The sequence below is a fragment of the Zingiber officinale genome, chromosome 4B, assembly GCF_018446385.1.
Source record: "Zingiber officinale cultivar Zhangliang chromosome 4B, Zo_v1.1, whole genome shotgun sequence".
NCBI classification, from domain to species: Eukaryota; Viridiplantae; Streptophyta; class Magnoliopsida; order Zingiberales; family Zingiberaceae; genus Zingiber; species Zingiber officinale.
Window position 1 is genome coordinate 29072413 of NC_055993.1, and position 19701 is coordinate 29092113.

Consider the following 19701-nt stretch of genomic DNA (forward strand, 5'->3'; position numbering starts at 1 on the left):
AGATGGTTTCTTACTAAGCATAAAGCTTACAGATACTCTTTCCTTATACTGCATATAAAGGTAAAGGAAAGATGGACTAGCGGAGGCTGGAGGGCAATGCGATGAAGATGTGTGTGGATGGAACTTGGAATAAAGACCTTGGAGGAACTAGAAATAAATCTGAAACTTTAACATTTTATTAAGTTGTTACTTTCCTTATTTCAGTTATTTTAATGCTATGAATCATGAAAGACCTAGTTAGATTGTTAGTGTTCCTGCTTAGAATGTCAGTTAGTGTTATTGGGATGTTTATGGTCACGTTAGAACTTGTGTGTGTGAATTTGACATGAAACAGTGTTGAAATCAGACTGGTGGTACGAAATCAGAAACCCCAATCGATCGGCTGATCGATTGGAGGCTTCTCAATCGATCAGCCGATCGATTGAGAAGTTCGTACTGCGAACAGTAAGCTCCTGGATAGATCAGCCGATCGATCTGGATGCCTTCGGTCGCGAACAGAAAGCCCTGGGATCGATCACTGGATCGATTGGCCAGTCTGGATCAATCAGCCGATCGATCCAGAATATTTCTCGAGCACAGTAGCGCGATGAATCGATCACTGGATCGATCCAACCTAAGTTCCGCATTCAGTAGCATGCTGGGTCGATCACTGGATCGATTAGACCATTCCAATCGATCCACCGATCGATTGGGAAGCCTGATAGCAGCGGGAAACCCCTTATTCTAGTTCCTTGACCATGGGGAAGGTAATATATGACATGAATAGTTTGATTACACATATAAAATAAAGAAATGATAGTAGTTTAGCCAAGTTTTAATTAGTACAGCTTCCGCACCTAGACTTAGTGATGGTCATGGATATAGCTTAGCACAGCATATTATGACGGTCCGGCCTTACAGCCTAGCCAGTAGAAGGCGGGTCGTTACAAGTACGGGGCGCTCGGAATGCTTCCGGGTGCCCGAACCCGACTTTTTGACCAGATCAAGTTTTGACTCGATCTGAATGTTAGGGTATAAAGTTTATCCCCCAGGGCACCTAGACCCTTCAGGGTACCCTGAACAGTGCTATAAATATATCACTGATCTGCATAGTTTATTTAATTCACTTGTAATCCATTTCTCTGTGTTTTACTTTTCTGTCTGTGCTGTTAACGTTGTAAGAGACTACTCCGCCCGAAGGAGACATCAGATAGTGCGCTATATTTTCCTTGGATTAGCAATCTCTTGATTGCAAATCAAGTAACTTCCTTGTGTATGTTTGCTTTTTATTAGTCTCTTTATTTTAATTACAAGTTCTATTATTTAGTTGAAAATCCGAGAAAGGGTTGGTTTATTTTTTCAGGGAATTCACCCCTCCCCTCTTGTTGGCCTCCAAAGGGACCAACAAGTGGTATCAGAGCAAGGACGCTTCAGGAGGACTAACAGTCGATCGAAGCAACGAGATGGCTGGATCAAGCATCATTCCACCAAAATTAGAGGGGGACTTCGCACACTAGAAGCGTCGTATAGAGGTATTTCTGAAAACCGATTTCGAAATTCGTCTAATTATAAAATATGGTTTTGTAGCTCCTACTAATCAAAATGGAGAAGAAAAAGAACAGAGTCTTTGGATGAAGGAGCAGAATGATTCCGTAGCAAACAACCGAGCGGAGTATCACCTGCTGAGCGTGCTGCCACCTCAAGAAGTCAACCGCATTGGAAGCTACTCGTCGGCCAAAGAACTCTGGGAAAAATTCCTGGAGCTTCACGAAGGCACGCCCGAAGCCAAACTAGCAAGAAGAGACATCCTTTGGAATAAACTGACGAACATCCGTCTGGAAAAAGGTGAGAAGGTAGCCGATCTACACACGAAGGTAAAGGAATTAATTACCGATCTCGAGAACCTCGGTGAAAAGGTAACCAACTGGGACACCATACGCTACACACTCAACGCATTTCTCAGAACTCCAGAATGGACGTTAATTATTGACGTCTACTACATTTCAAAGGACCTGGAGGTAAGTACCTTAGAAGAGTTATTTTCTACTCTTGAATTACATGAAACCAGATGTGCAGGGACAACAAATGAATCAAACCAGATTATAGCGCTAAACACAACCAAAAAGGATGAACCTAAGTCAGACTCAGAAGAAGATCAAGAAGCGTATATGGTAAGAAACTTTAGAAAATTCTTTCGATCTAATAAATTTAAAGAAATGCATAATAAGAAGAATTCGAGAAATAGAAGAAGGGTTCGTTGCTACCGGTGTCAAAAGGAAGGACACTTAAAAGAGGATTGCCCAGAACTCAAGAAGGACAAAGTCAAGATACCCAAGAAGCACAAGAATCTAAAAGCTACTTGGGACGATAGTTCATCATCTGAGTCCGAGATACAAGAATATGCTCGGCTAGCACTGATGGCAAGCTATGAAGGACAAAGTACATCAAAACCTAGCATCGATGAAGGGGGAGCGACTTCAGATGAATGCAGTGAAGCAGGGGGAGAGTCAGGGTTCAAGTCTGATATGGTAAGTGAGGTATGCCTCTTACCTCCTGATCAGCTTTATTTTAGTATTAAGGCTATGGCAAAATCCATGTACAAATTAGAAAATAAAAATACCAAATTAAAAAATGAAATTGTAGAAATAAAAAGAATTTTGGCAAAATCTTGTCTAATAGAAGACTTTGATAAAATAAAATTTGAAAATGATAAATTAAAAGAAGAAATAGAAAATTTGAAAAAGCCTATCTGTTCAAATATTTCTGCTTTTAAAAATTATAGAGGATTAAACTAGTACTATAGGTTTCACCAAAATCAAATCAAAAAAATATCAAAAGGCTATGTGCCTAGAAAATACTTGATTAACCCTGTAGGAAGGAACCTCTATTGGGTTCCAAAAACTTTTTTAATTTAAAAATTAAAATTAGACTTAGCATTTTCAGCAAGAAAATTAAACATTTAATTTCTTTATGTGGCTTTGTCTAAGAAAGTAGTTGTTGTTCCAATAACTAAGAAGGCCTAGTGCCTCGCCACTGCCTGGAAGCCAAGTATCGAAATAAAAGTTTAATTGACTAACTGAAAAAGCATTAAATTAATTTTGCTTTAAAAGGTTACTCAATTTGAATTTTAAAATATTTTTAAGTTGCACGACAAATTTTATTAAACAACAAATTAAAATTTTTAAGGTTTTTTTTATTCTTAGAAACTCTTTGAAATGCTTAACAATTTCATTTTACAATAGTTTCTATTAAAATGTTTTTCCCTTAGAAATTTTTTTCTTAGAAATATTTTTTTCAACACTTATGAAAATTTCTTCTATTGAAAATTTTTTTTACTTAGAATTTTTTTTGAAAGTTACTTATTCCGTTGCAAACAATCTATTTTTACCTTTCAAAATTAAATTTTCTTTTAGCTTAGATTTTTTTTTTTTAAAATTAACCTTAGACTTGTTAAGGAACCCTAATTTTTTATGTGATCAAAGGGGGAGAAGAATGTTAAGTATAGGGGGGAGGTATAATTTCATAAAAAAAAAAAATCATATTTACACTTATTTGCAAACTTAATTGTTTTTACTTTATGTTTGTTTTACCCTAGCTTAACTTGGGTTGCTCACATCAAAAAGGGGGAGATTGTTGGAACCCGAAGGTGTTTTGATGTGATCAAACAAGTTAAGTTAGGTCATGTTTGTTTTAACCCTTGTGTCTAAGTGTGCATGAGCTTAGGAGCACAGGAAGTCAAGCGGAAGACGCGACTTACGAGAAGGACGACACGGGAGAGAGCCGACGGGCTCGGTGCATCCGAGGGACGAGGTGACTGCGGAAGAGTACACCGGTGGACGAGAAGAATGTACGCGACGTTCGAGGGACGAGAAACCGGAGAGGAAGGCTGCTCGAGGAGAAGACCAGAACTTGGGTTCGGGTGAGCCCTATTTCGGATGGCCGAGATCACCCAAGCTAGTAGAGCCGGAGCGAAAGACCCAGATTGAGACGAGCTGAACCGGAGCAGAGGTCCCGGACTGAGAAAAGTCAACCCTATTGACTTTCCTGGTTCGGGCGCCCGGACCCGACTTTTTGACTAGATCGAGTTTTGACTAGATCTGAACATTAGGGGATAAAGTTTATCCCCCCAGGGCGCTCGGACTCTTTAGGGCGCCTCGAACAGTGCTATAAATATAGCACTGATCTGCACAGTTTATTTAATTCACTTGTAATCCATTTCTCTGTGGTTACTTTTCTGTCTGTGTTGTTAACGCTGTAAGAGGCTACTCCGCCCGAAGGAGACATATCAGATAGTGCATCATATTTTCCTTGGATTAGCAATCTCCTGATTGTAAATCAAGTAACTTCCTTGTGTCTGTTTGCTTTTTATTAGTCTCTTTATTTTAATTACAAGTGCTATTATTTAGTTGAAAATCCGAGAAAAGGTTGGTTTATTTTTTTAGGGTAATTCACCCCTCCCCCCTTGCCGACCTTCAAAGGGACCAACACCACTAACCCATGAGTGGTTGTGCGTGCAGATCATGTAACTGACGATGTGCTCAACAATAATGGAGCTGACAATTGCTCAGCATGCAATCATGCAAGATGATGCATGACACTACAGCATGTAAATCCTGACACCTCCATAAACATACCAAAAGATAAAGAAATCTAACAAGAATCTAAGTATCATGAAACTAGGTACACATGTCAGATATGTCTAGTAATTAGTCCTGTACACAGTAAGACAATGTACGTCACTACTTATATGATTATAAGTACACATGGCAAGAACAAATGAATATAAGTCTAAATGCATAACAGATAATAACAAACAAATGCATGCTAAATGTATCAAGTAGTGGCCTACCAATGGTAGCTAAAAGTACAACCATTACTAGGGATGGCAATTCCACCCGAACCCGATGGAGGATCCGACATCCGACCCGAATGGAGGAGGGTATGGAGGGACTATCAATACCCGATACCCGACCCGAATACCCGATTAAATAATATATATACATATATTAAAGAAAATTTTCTTTTTCTAAAATCAACTTACTATTTTTTGTTGATATTAGTAGGCCTATATAGATGTTTAATCTATTTTTTTAATTATATATATATTTTTTAATAGGATGTTAATTTTAATATGTTTTTGTTGAATGATAATAGCTCGATAGAAAGAAGAAAAATTACACGTATAGAATATATCCGGTCCTTTAATGGGTATGGGTATACCCATTGGATATCCTATACCCGATGGGTATGGGTACGGAGGATATAGAATCCGACCCGAACCCGACCCATTGCCATCCCTAACCATTACTACTAGCTATAAATTACTACGCATATCGTAATGACAATATCAAAAGAGATAAGTCCAAGGTATCCACCTCAAAAAGGAGATCGAATCAAACCAATCCGACTTCGGCATCAATCAATATATATATCTATATATATAATTTAGGTAAATTCAATCCCTAACTATTTAGGGAAAACCCTAGTTAACGGTCATTAATTAATCCATGATTAAATATTTAACTCCTTTAATCACATCGATTGATCAAATTAGAGTTAGCTCGATCACATAAATCAACCTAACTCACCCAAATATGAACCTATCATTTAACCATGTAATCAAATCATACTTAATTCAATAGTCTTACCCCAAAAGTGTCGACTGATGGCTTTCGGCAAATACCAAATCCCGGCAGCCAGGACCAATGAAAAGCGACACTGAAGTCTCAAGCCACAGCATCAACCCCTGATTGACCCAACTCTGTTTTGGTTATACAATTCATCAATACAATGCCCAAACATCTAAAACCAGATCTAGGACGAAAACCCACCTCAAATCTGGCCGCCAGAAATCCTAGGTCAGCGTTGGCGAAGAGCTCCACTGAAGAAGGACTAAGGCTAGGGCACGAATGGCTGCGGTGAAGATCATCAGTGCCTAGCAGTACTCCTCACTATCGAGGTCATGGCGGCTGGCAACCGACAACGAATCGTGGTGGTCGACAACAACACAAGTAGGGAAGTAATTCTGAGAAAGGCTCGGGAAACCTACCTCTCTCGCCGCTCGTGTGCTCGATTGGTGCTCGTGATCAGGAAAGGAAGATAACAACCATCATCGACAGGGAAGACGCGACGAAGGTAGGCGACGATCAGCGATCTAGGGCACGGACCGCGGTGTGAGGTGAGAGGAAGGGAATCAACGCAAGGGGGAGGGCTCGAAACAAGTTGGGGAAGATCAAGAGGGGAAGAAGGGATGAGTCGGCGGCGGTGGCTCGGCGTCGCGTGAGAGGAGAAGGGAGGAGAGGTGAATCGGGCGGCGTCGGGCAAAGAAGGAGATCGTGAGAGAAGTGAAGGGGTTCGGCGATAATAAGGAGATAAAGTTAGGGTTAAATATTTTTAACTTTGGTTTTAATTAACCAATTATATGTTAACCTAGTTAATCAACTCCTAACTAAATGGATATTCTAAATAAGCTTCCACCAAGCCCAAATAGTTTCATCCCCTTAAACTCATCATACGAGAGATCTAGCTACATAACAATGAGAGGTCACTGCCTGCACGACTCCAACTACCATTACTCAAAATGGCCGAGCGAGCACAATAGGACAAACTCCACTCTAAGCTACCACTCTTCTTGAGTGGATGAATGGGCAGCTAAAAATAATCGACAACTTTCTCAACCACAAGGGAGACTTTGGTTGTCAACATGCATTGCAATGATGGACATGATGTAAATAATCATGATACCGACATGATCATCATCAATGCAACATCTCAATCCATAAAAGTACTTTCAGTACATGATCTATCAATCACCTAAGTCTATATGTTCGAATATATCCAATAGGAATCTACTAATCAACAAATACACTAAGTAACAACACCAGACATGTGTGTACCCTAAAACATAGGTATAATCATCATGATACCTCTAATAGTACACACCAAACCTATGTATACACCCAATATAGGTTTAATCGACTTGATACTTCCAATAGACACATTAGACATGCGTGCACACATAACATAGATTCAATCAACCATATTCTTCTAATAAACACATCAGACATGTGTGCACAAATAACATAGATATAACCCGAAACATGATCCATCAATATATGTATGCATAGACTCAACAAGTATCTACAAATAACACATGAGGTGTTGGCGCAGAGGAGTCGGCAAGAGGTGAGTGAATTTCCTAAAATAGAAAAATAAAACCCCTTCCCGATCCTTGGACTTAGACTAGAAACACAATTAAAAATAGAATTAACAACTTAAAGAAATAAGTAAAAGGCCACTATTTACTTGGTTACAACCTAATTAGTTGTTAATCCAAGGCGATTGAAAAGCTCACTAAGAATCTCCTTCTCTGAAGGCAGAGAAGCCTTTTACACACACTGAAAGCTTATAAATAACTAGGAAAGTGATTATAGAAGTTGTTTTTCTATTTCCTAGCTCTAGAGGTTTTTTTATAACTCCTGGAAATCCTATCCGTAGCTTGAGGGCGTCTCCAAAGGGCTTGGAGGGTGTCTCCAGCGAGGCGCCAAGGGATAGAGTTTTATTCCTTGGACATGGTCAGTTTTCTTGGTCCAAGGCTCCTTCCATGCTTACGAAGGGTGCCTTCTATTGGACCGTTGTGGCCGGCTAGAAGGCGGGTTGAATAACCTGCAAAAATAAAAGCACAACCCTTTCTTGAACTTTCAACAGAATACTTGCATAAAATGGAAAAGCAATAAATTAAAATAGAAAAGAAAGAGGCACCAGATGTTTACTTGGTTACAACCGGAGAGGTTGTTAATTCAAGGAGTGGAATGCACTAGAATATCTCCTTCAGGCGAAGAAGCCTCTTACAGCAATGAAAGCGCAAAAAGAAAGAAGCTAACCTAGAGTTTGAGCGTACAAGTGTTGGAGTTACAATTTCTGAGTTGTTGAAAAGCTTATGGACCAAGGCTGTATTTATAGCCTTGGTCGGGGCGCCCCGAAGGGGTTCCGAGCGCTTTGGGGGGATAAAACTTTATCCCCCAACGTTCAGATCGCAATTGATGTGATCTGGTCAAAAAGTCAACTCCAAGTGCCCGGGAGGGGTCCGGGCGCCCCGACTGGGAAAGTCAACCCCGTTGACTTTTTTCAGCCCGGGTCTTCTGCTCCGACTCCATTCGCCTCAGACTAAGTCTTTCGCTCGCTTGGGTGATCTCTGCCATCCGAAATAGGGATCACCCGAACCCAACTTCCGGTCTTCTTGAGCAGGCTTCCGCTCCGGCTTCTCATCCCTCGGAATCGTCGCGTGCTTCCTTCTCATCCGCCAGCGTACTCATCCGCAGTCTTCGTCACTCGGTCGCACCTCGTACCGACCTTCTCGCTAGCTGCGTCTCTTGCTCCTCGAGCAATCTTCCGCTCTGGCTTCTCATCCCTCGGAACCACTGCACACTTCCTTCTCGTCCGCTGGTGTACTCTTCCGCAGCGCCTCGTCCCTCGGACTCACTACGTGCCGTCCTTCTCGCTAGCTGCGTCTTCCGCTCGACTACTAGTGCTCCTAAGATCCTGCACACTTAGACACAAGGTTAAAAACACACAAGACCTAACTTAACTTGTTGATCACACCAAAACAACCTTGGGGTTCCAACAATCTCCCCCTTTTTGATGTGAGCAACCCAAGTTAAGTTAGGGAAAATAGACATAAAAAATAAACTAACTAATTTTGCAATAAAGTGCAAAAAGATGGAAAATTTAAATTTTGGTCTACCTCTGTAATGACCACCCTTCTTACTACTACTACTCTCTAAGGATGACCGTTACTTAACTACTAACTCTACTTAACCGGTATGATTAAAAATCACATGGAAAGCCTACCAAAAAATTTCGACAGAATCTCCCCTATACCGGTGACCTTAAACCGACATACATAACATAATATACACAGCCACAGGCGGCTGGAACACATATCAAACACACATGTTGATAGTAATTCCTAAAACTCTCAGAGAAATAAAAACATACAATTAACTAACAGCGGAAGACTAAATGACTCATCTAATACATTCTTAATAAATGACAATCTTAATAAATTCTTAAACTAAGTCCCAAGGCTTCCATAGTCCTGACATCACACACTATCCGCGCCACCTTGTCACCTTCCTTGCTAAATCTTTTCTTTTCCTTTATCTGCAGTAAGAGGAAGTGTAGTCTATAAGCAAAATTTGCTTAGTAAGCGCTATCTAACTCACAAAATCACGAATGTGCATGTATACGAAAAGAACTAAAAACTATATGCTCTAAAAAGAAATAAAGCATAAACATAACTGCTCATGTCAAACTAATAGCAAGGAAAAGCTAAGAAATCTACTCATGTAATTCTACTCGCTAATCATGCTACTCATCTATTAGGTAAACATGAAACTACTCATCCACTAGATAAATATGGTAGAATAAAGAACTAAACTTACTGAATTCTAAACACCTTCTGAATCTTATTCCACTTGTTTAAAGACTTATTCTTTAATACTTTATATTTATGTAAAACTCGTTTTACTTGTTCAAAAACTTATACTTATAATACTTCAAAATAATAATCAACTTCTTCTTGGGCCCAGGCATAGTACCATCTTATGCGCGTTCCCTGATAGGTTGGGGTAGCGAGCCACCAATCCTAAACCAGGGCCAAGACCTCGGAATTGGACACCTGGATTTGTTTAACGACAACCTCGGAAGACGGGTACTAGCCTCTTCTTAAAAGTAAAATACTTATAATCTTAATTACTTCTTCTTTAAATGCCTTGGCATTTTAATAGGCACCTTGTGTGCCAAAAATCCCTAAAGTCTCGACTTTGGGATCTACTTAAGGTCTCGGCCTTTTCTTTTCTTTTCTTTTCTTTATCTTTCTTATACTTTTCTTTATCCCAAAATATTGTTAGGGTATTTTTCATATGCATCTATGAATGAAACTAACTATGTAACACATAATCATGTATAGAATACAAAAGAAATCTACACTTAAGCTCAATAAAAATGCTTAATAAAATTCTGCATTATAACTTAATAAAATCTGCATGTCATACTAAATTGAAGTGCCTAAAAATAACATAGTACAACACTTAAAACCTCATGATAATTAACTCTTAAAACAGAAATCAAACATACTCTTATGCATCTGGTATTTACTAGTTTTGCAAGTTGAGTTAAGCATGGATAAGTTTCGAAACTTCTAAGGAAAAACAAACTAGAACTAGAGACATAAACCTCATACCAAAACTGAAATACATTTAACAGAACTTAAACTAAATGCTAAAAGAAAATCTGAAACTGTACAGCAAGTTCCAACTCAAGCTAAAACCTGCTGGGATCTTCTCTTCAAACCTATGTAAAGCTTGTTTTGTTTCATGGTATACTAGTACAAGAACTTAATGGATCTCTTCTCCTCTTCTTTATCAAACTCACGGCAGCAAGGGAAAATTAACCAAGCATGCTTATCACGGTCACACAGAAAAATCCAAATCAAAAGCTACAAATGCCAATTTCAAAGCTTGAAAGGAATCTTTCCACATACTTAACCTCTACCGTTCTTCCCCTCTCTTCCCTTGGGACTTACGGCAGCAACACAAAACAAACTATCCTTACAACATGCTACGAAATCATGGAAAACAAGAAATCCGAGAGCTACTCTTACCGCAGGTGAGTAAGCGTCTTACCTTAGGCTTTTCTTGGACTTACAGCCGGAGAAGAAAGCTTCCAATGCTTCTAGGGCTTGCGGAGGATCTCGCAAACTCGCCCTCTTCCTCGTGCTTAGTGTTCCTTCTTGACGAGAGGAGCTTGAATCCAAGAAGAGCTCGTGGAGAAGTCCCCTTTGGCCGGCCGCCGAAGAGAAAACCTTAATCTCTTCTCGGCTTCGTTTTCGCCCGATCCCGCCGTCGCACACGCAGAAGAGGAAGAAGGAAACGAGATTTTAGGTCACGGGAATTAACACGTAAGTTCTCCTTTTTTATAATCTCCATATTCTGTTAACTTGTTAAATAAATTTTCTTACCTTTTCTAAACAAAACTGACGACTGGTTCACTTGGTGGGCTGCGTTCTGCTTAAAGCCCAACTCGTGGGTTCAAATCCCAGTTGCAACCATTTTATTTCCTATTATTTTACTGTTCCTAACTACTACTTAATACCAATTTATTTCCATATTTAATTAACAATGACCGTTGACAGAGTTGGTTGGCTACGTTCGGTTAAGATCTGGTTCAAGTCCGAGGTCTTGGGTTCAAAACCCCGCTTCAACATTTTTCTTTCTTTTTTTTTTTTTTTAACTTCTTCCTCTTGGTAAAAATACTAAACGAACTCCAAAAATTACGTAAAAATACTCTAAAAATTTCTAAAAATCTCTAGAATTTTTCTATAGCATTTCTAAATATTTTTGAATTACTTTTGGAACTCAAAATGAGGAAATTTGGGTCGTTACAACCTCCCCCTAGACTTATACTTTTCCTTCTCCCCTTTGATCACATAAAAAAAATGGGGTTCCGAAAAAAATCTAAGGGATTAAAAAAAAATTCTAACTTTCCTAACAAATATTCTAAGTTGAATAAATTCTAAGTTAGAGAATTTGTAATAATTTTTAGTAAAAATGATTTAAGTTAAAAAAAACTTTAAGTAAATTTTTTTTAAAATTCTGACTTAAGAAATTTTGTAAAAATATTTTAAAAAAATTTTCTAAGTAAAGATTTAAGCATAATTTCTAATTTCAGAAAGACTTTTAGCTTTTAAGTATAAGTTTTACGCACAAAGAAAATTTCAAAAAAAATTATAAAATTTTTAAAAAATGTTTAAAATTTTTTTAAAGCATTATTAAATTTTCACCTTAATGTTTTTATCAGAAAGTTAATTAAACATTTTTATTTCAATATTTTGGCTTCCACGTCGTGGCGAGACATTAGGCATTCTTGATTATTGGAGCAACAATCACTTCCTTAGACAAAGCCTCATAAAGAAATTTTAATGTCTAATTTTCTCGCTGAAAGCTCTAAATCTAATTAGTTCAAGTTCAAGTTAGACAGGACTTTGGAACCCAATATAGGTTCCAGCCTACTGGATTGACTAGGAATTTCTTAGGGATATTTTTCTTTGAAATATTTCTAATCTGTCCTTTATGATATCAAAAATACCAATTTAAATTGTTGTATTTTCTAAAATATGTTTTATTTGTTAGACTATCTATTTGTATTTTCAAATTAATATTTTCTGATTTCAATTTTTCATTTTCTAATTTTGATTTGTCTAAATCTTCTAGAGGGCAAGATTTAGCTAGTATTACTTTTAAATTTTTGTTTTTTTTTCTAATTTGCAGCAATCTTTTGTTAATAATTTAACGAATTTAAAGAGTTTATCGAGAGGAAGAGATCGTACCTCACTTACCTTGTCGACCTCGTTGTCTGTGTCTCCCCCTAAACTGCTGCTATCTTCCGACGTGGTTCCCCCTCCATTGATGCTCAATTTGGAAGAGCTTGACTCGCAGTCGTCGTCTTGATGACTCGCCATTAAAGCGAGCCCGGAGAACGCCTCAACTTTCGATTCAGATGATGTATCGTCCCACGTCGCCTTTAGCACCTTGCGTTTTTTTATAGGCTTTTTACCTTTATCCTTGTCCTTGTTCTTTAGCTTGGGGCAGTTGTCCTTGACGTGCCCTTCTTCGTCGCAGCGGTAGCAGCGGATCATCCTTTTCTTTTTACCCTGCGGATGGTTAGAGGTTCTAGATTTACAAAGTTTTTTTAACTGTCTTACCATCATTACCATTTCCTCGTCGTTGAGAGAAGACTCCGACTCAGGTTCGTCTCTCGATGCTTTGAGGGCGACGTTGTTCTTGGGCTCCTTCGTACCTGCACATCTTGATTCGTGCACTTCAAATGTAGAAAAGAATTCTTCTAATGTAATTTTTTCTAAGTCTTTTGAAATATAAAAGGCATCTACTAGTGACGCCCATTTTGAATTTCTAATAAAGGAATTTAGTGTGTACCTTAGCGAATCTCGGTTACTTACCATCTCTCTGAGATTCGAAAGTCCGGTGATGATTTCCTTTATCCTTGAGTGCAGATGCGCAACTGTCTCGTCTTCCCCAAGTCGCAGGCTAATGAGCTAGTTGCGGAGTAAATCCTGTTTTGCGAGCTTTGCTTTAGACGTTCCTTCGTGTAGCTCAAGAAACTTTTCCCAAAGTTCCTTCGCGGAGTCGTAGTTGCCGATTCGGTTGACTTCTTGTGGCGGAAGAACGCTTAACAGATGGTACTCTGCTTTGCCGTTTGCCACATAGTCGGCATGCTCCTTCTTCGTCCAATGGTATTTCTCCTTACCTTCTGGTGCTGTAAAATCGAACTCCATAATTAACATTAAATCAAAATCAATTTTAAAGAACACCTGCATTAGCTTTTTCCAGCTAGCGAATTCCCCTTCGAACTTCGGCGGGTAGATGCTTGGTCCGGCCATTATTTCGTTGCTTCGTTCGGCGGTTAGTCCTCCTGAAGCGCCTTGGCTCTGATACCACTTGTTGGACCGTTGCGGCCTGCTAGAAGGGGGGTTGAATAGCCTGCAAAAAATAAAAGCACAACCCTTTCTCGAACTTTCAATAGAACACTTGCGTAAAATAGAAAAACAATAAATTAAAACAGAAAAGAAAGAAGCACCAGATGTTTACTTGGTTACAATCGGGGAGGTTGTTAATCCAAGGAGTGGAACGCACTAGAATATCTCCTTCAGCCGGAGAAGCCTCTTACAGCAATGAAAGCGCAAAAAGAAATAAGCTAATCTAGAGATTGAGCGTACAAGTGTTGGAGTTGCAATTTCTGAGTTGTTGAAAAGCTTCTGGACCAAGGCTGTATTTATAACCTTGGTCGGGGCGCCCCGAAGGGGTTCCGGGCGCCTTGGGGGGATAAAACTTTATCCTCCAACGTTCAGATCGTGATTGACGCGATCTGGTCAAAAAGTCAACTCTAGGCGCCTGGAGGGGTTCCGGGCACCCCGGACAGTTTCGGGCCCCCCGGCTAGGAAAGTCAACCCCGTTGACTTTTTTCAGACCGGGTGTTCTGCTCCGGCTCCGTTCGCCTCAGATTGAGTCTTCCGCTCGCTTGGGTGATCTCTGCCATCCGGAATAGGGCTCACCCGAACCCAACTTCCGGTCTTCTCGAGCAGGCTTCCGCTCCGACTTCTCGTCCCTCGGAATCGTCGCGTGCTTCCTTCTCTTCCGCCAGCGTACTCATCCACAATCTTTGTCCCTCGGTTGCACCTCGTGCCGACCTTGTCGCTAGCTGAGTCTCTTGCTCCTCGAGCAGTCTTCCACTTCGGCTTCTCATCCCTCGGAACCATTGCACGCTTCCTTCTCGTCTGCCGGTGTACTCTTCCGCAGCGCCTCATCCCTCGAATGCACCGTGTGCTGTCCTCCTCGCCAGCTGCGTCTTCCACTGGACCTAAGCTCCTGCACACTTAGACACAAGGTTAAAAGCACACATGACCTAACTTAACTTGTTGATCACACCAAAATAACCTTGGGGTTCCAACACCTTCCATGCTTACGGAGGGTGTCTTCCATGCTCATGGGAGGCACCTTCCACCTCAAGGTGGCAGAGGCCCGCGGGCGCCTTGGAGGCCCCTTCAACTCCTGTTGAGGGTGCCTCCAGCAGTCTTAATCAACTTCTTTCACTCTTCTAATATTCTGATCGCCTGGGTGATTGTGGCCAACTGTAATAGGGCTCACCTGAACCTAATTTTTGGCCTCTCCTCGAGTAGGCTTCCTCTTCAGCTTCTCGTCTCTCGAACGTTACGTACGTTCTTCTCATCCATCGGTGTACTCTTCAGTAGCACATCGTCCCTCGGATGCACCAGTCGGCTCCCTTCCCTTGTCATCCTTCTCGCTAGCTGCGTCTTCCGCTCGACTTCCTATGCTCCTGAGCTCCTGCACACTTAGACACAATGATCAAACCAAAACAGGACCTAACTTAACTTGGTTGATCACACCAAAATAACTACGGGATCCAACAATCTCTCCTTTTTTGATGTGCATCAACCCAAGTTCAAGTTAGGGTAATAACGAACAAGATACAATAAAAGAATTTGCAAAAGAAACATTTTAAGCATAAAGTTGCAAATAAAAGAAATGGCAACATCTGATAAAATAGAGTTAGTAGAATTCAAAAAAAAAAAATTCTAACTCCCCTTGAACTTGTACATATTCCTCCCCCTTTGATCACATCAAAAAAATAAGGGTACAATAAGAAAATAACTTGAAACTAAAACAATGTCTAAGTTATGAAGTTTTCAAATAATTGACAAAGATTGAAAACATTTCATTAATTTCACAAGCTTATTAGTTTGTCAATTAAATATTCAATTCAGTAATTGACTTCCAGATTGTGGCGAGACATTAGGCCTTCTTGGTTTTTGGATCATCAACCACTTCTAGACAAAACCTCTTAAAGAATTTAAACATTTAACTTTTCTGAAAGCCTTAGATTCAAAGAAAAAATGTTAATCTAAGTATGATTTTGGAACCTAATATAGGTTCCTTCCTACTAGGTTAGCTAAGAATCTAAGGGGTACATATTCTTTAGGAATTCTTCTAAGTTGTCCCTGATATTTTCTAATGTACCAATTTAACCTTCCATAAATTCTAAGTTTTGATTTTTGAAAGTTATTTGGTTTTAAGCATGCACCTTTTTTCAAACTTTTGATTTGCATTTTCAATTTATCATTTTCTAACTTTAAATTGTTAAATAATTCTAAGGGGCATGTCTTAGCTAAGTTCAATTTTAACTCAACATTTTTCTTTTCTAGCTTCATTAAATCTTTAGAAAGAATTTTGATAAAGTTAAAAGACTGTTTGGGAGATAGAGAACGTACCTTACTTACCTTAATTTCTGATGCTCCCCCTTCATCACTGCTTTCTTCTGATGACCCTCCCCCTTCATCGATGCTCATCTCTGAGCTGGTTTCATCTTCTACTTGATAGTTGACCATTAGGGCTAGTCCTAAGAAGGCCGCAACCTCGGACTCAGAGGATGATGATTCATCCCATGTAGCCTTCAGATTCTTGCGTTTGGAGAATGTTCGTCTTTTGTACTTTTCCTTCTTCTTTAGTTTATGGCATTCATCCTGGATGTGCCCTTCTGCATTGCAGTTGTAACAGCGAACTTTCCTTTTACTTCAATGATCCTTATTTGTCTGCGATTTAAATTTATTAGATTGAATAAATTTAGTGAACCTTCTTACCTTTAAGGCAGCTTTGTCTTCATCAATTGATTTTTCAGAGTCGAAATCATTCGTTCTTGCCTTTAGGACAATGTTCTGGCTCGGTCTCTTTTGCCTTGCACACCAAGATTCGTGTAATTCAAAAATGGAAAACAGATTGTCTAGTGTACTTACCTCGAGATCCTTTAAGATATAGTAGGAGTCTACTATAGATGTCTGTTTCGGTGTTCTTGGAACGCATTTAATGCATACCTTTATGTGTCTTAATTCGTTACCGTTTCTCCGAGGTTTGATAATCCGGTGATTAGCTCCTTGAGTCTTCCATATAGTTGTGCTACTGACTCTCCTTCTTCCATCCGGAGGTTCATCAGTTAATTCCGGAGCACGTCTCATCTCACAAGCTTTGTTTCGGAAGTTCCTTCGTGTAGTTCTAGGAAATTCTCCCAAAGTTCCTTTGCTGAGTTGTAATCTCCGATTCGATTTACTTCCTGGGGTGGAAGTACACTGAGTAGGTGGAACTTGGCTTGTCCATTTACTACGAAGTCTGCTTGCTCCTTCTTGGTCCACTGATATTCTTCTTTTTCTTCTCCTTGAGGAGGGGGGGGGGGGGGGGGGGGTGGGGCTACAAAATCGTATTTAATTATTAACAATATTTCAAAATTAGTTTTGAATAATACCTCCATTCGTTTCTTCCATGATGTAAATTCTATCTCGAATTTTAATTTGGTGGTAGATTGTCGGTCCGACCATCGTCTTTGATTTTTTATGCTTCAGGCGGCACTTAGTCCTTCTGAGGCAGTTGGGCTCTGATACCATTTGTTGGCGCAGCGGGGTCGGCAAGAGGGGGTTGAATTGCCTGAAATAGAAAAATAAAACCCTTTCTCGATCCTTGGACTTAGACTAGAAACGCAATTAAAAACAGAATTAACAACTTAAAGAAATAAGTAAAAGGTCACTATTTACTTGGTTATAACCTAGTTAGTTGTTAATCCAATGCAGTTGAAAAGCTCACTAAGAATCTTCTTCTCTGAAGGAGGAGAAGCCTTTTATACATACTGAAAGCTCATAAATAACTAAGAAAGTGATTACAGAAGTTGTTCTATTTCTTAGCTCCATGAGCCTTTTTATAGCTCTTGGAAATCCTATCCGTACCTTGAGGGCGCCTCTAAAGGGCTTGGAGGGTGCCTCTAGCAAGGTGCCAAGGGATAAAGTTTTGTCCCTTGGCAACGGTCAGTTTTCCTAGTTGAAGGCGCCTTCCATGCTCATGGAGGGTGCCTTCCATGCTTGCGGAGGGCGCCTTCCATGCTCATGGGAGGCGCCTTCTGCCTGAAGGTAGCAGAGGTGTGCATGCACCTTGGAGGCGCCTTCAACTCCGTTGAGGGTGCCTCCAGCAGTCTTCATCAGCTTCTTTCGCTCTTCTGCTTCGATCGCCTAGGTGATTGCGGCCAACCGAAATAGGGCTCAACCGAATCCAATTTCCAGCCTTCTCCTCGAGCAGACTTCCGCTCCGGCTTCTCATCCCTCGAACGTCACGTACGTTCTTCTCGTTCATCGGTGTACTCTTCCGCAGCACCTCGTCCCTCGGATACACCGAGCCCTTCGGCTCCCTTCCCGTGCCATCCTTCTCGATAACTGCGTCTACCGCTCGACTTCTTGTGCTCCTAATCTCCTACACACTTAGACACAAGGATCAGACCAAAACAGGACCTAACTTAACTTGGTTGATCACACCAAAACAATCACAGGGTCCAACATGAGGTATAATGCGACACTTATCATACAACTCACCCATGTGGTTACGTAACACCATATAGGCAATCAATCAGATTAACTCCTATAATGTACACCATATACGTATACACGCTACATGCATATAGTCAATCAATCTGGTATCTCTTAGTGTATACCATACATGTGTAAACTCTACAGAGTATAGATATCCAAAGTTAAAACTATATAAATATTAACTAGATCATCTCTAAGGTCAAGCAAGTAAGTATCAAGTAGGATAAAAATGAATAGATTTAAGGTAAAACAACTTAATCCATGAATAAAAAATAATCATGCACTAAGTTCAATGAACTATAGAGGCTAAGGAAAAAGTACATGTCTTTTATCTTTAGATCATGTCAAACAATTTCCGCATCAAGATACTCGCCTCGAATCTAAACTCCTGCAAACACATAATAATAAGCAATTTAGCTAATTTCCATCATACATCCAATAGCTAATACCAAATTATTATTTACCTTGGGTTAATTCTCCTTTATTGATCGAATCAGATCTAACCCAACCTTAGCTTAATTCATCCAAGTGATTAGATTAAATTAGGTCATCAATTAAACCTTAATCATACCATAAACTTACTATATTAGGTTTTATATATGCATCATCTCTAAAACTGACCTCATTCATAATTGATCATAACTACATTCCCTAATCATTCCACGATCCAATTGAGTTAATTACTCTTAATAATTTCACAATCAAAGTGGACTAACTAGTCCTAACTCTTCTATAATCAAAATAGGTTAAGCTAAACATAGATCCATGTCAACCACTCACCGGAGTTGATGCCTCAGCCAATGATTCTCCCCTAGAGAAACTCACTGTCGAAATTGATGTATGGAGAAGGTGAAACTGCTGCCCCTTCAATTCCAATACCCAAATTTACAATCAATACATCCATATCTAAGAATTAAACTCTAACTCTTATTCCACAACCTTTAGCTAACAACTTAGGGGACCTTTAGCTAACAACTTACCCCTAAGCCGGATCCACACTTCCTCTCAGACAGAATCTGAATGTCTCTGTGGTGCCGTGGTGACGAGCCGAGGTAGAGGAAAGGACATCGACAACACTAGGGCACCGGCTTGAAGGCAACGAAGAAGGGTGGTGGTGAGCCAAGGCAAAGGAAAAGGGCGGCGACCATGTGGCACCGGCACGATCGAGCGGTGGTGTCAAGTAGGGATCTGATGCAATCGGGTGACAATGGGGAGTGGAGGAAGAGGTTGGCCGAAGTAGTGCAAATCGAAGATCAGAGACATGCGCAGGCTCGAATCTCCCCTCTTGGCCGAAGATCTGCTTTCACGGGGTGACGATCTAGGGAGTGTGGTTGGTCAGCTCAGGCGATCGATAGAGGAGAAGGCTTAACCAACAATAATCGCACGATGCCAACACGATCGAGATGGCGAAGATGCAATAAACACGAACAGAGTCAGGGAGAAGAGAAACGAGATCAATGTAATGCTTTAGGTCATTGTAGCAAGCTTTTATACTTAGGGTAATCAACCTAACCCTAAGTTAATTCTTAATTAACTCTCACTTGATAGTTATAATCACAAGAGGCTTTTTCTGTGCCTAACATATTCATCCCCTTAAACGTGTTATACAAACTCTGTTTAAATAATAAAATAAAATAAAATTCCCAAAAAAAATTAATAAAATTATTTCTCAAATAATATTTATTATTTAATTATCTTATCTTACATGACCAATCCAACAAATA

The 19701-nt window shown here is 39.9% G+C and overlaps 1 long non-coding RNA gene across 2 annotated transcripts; it reads right to left on the bottom strand.

Moving 5' to 3' along the window:
• Positions 1-9080: 9080 nt before the first annotated feature.
• On the bottom strand, positions 9081-19455 carry LOC121974900. Of its 2 annotated transcripts, none has more exons than XR_006110147.1 (4): positions 18958-19455; positions 18758-18841; positions 18299-18365; positions 9081-9141 (listed from the first exon to the last, which is right to left on the bottom strand). It is a non-coding gene; the product is annotated as an uncharacterized LOC121974900 (long non-coding RNA). The 2 variants fall into 2 exon arrangements; XR_006110148.1 differs by lacking the exon at positions 9081-9141 and adding an exon at positions 14861-14907.
• Positions 19456-19701: the final 246 nt, after the last annotated feature.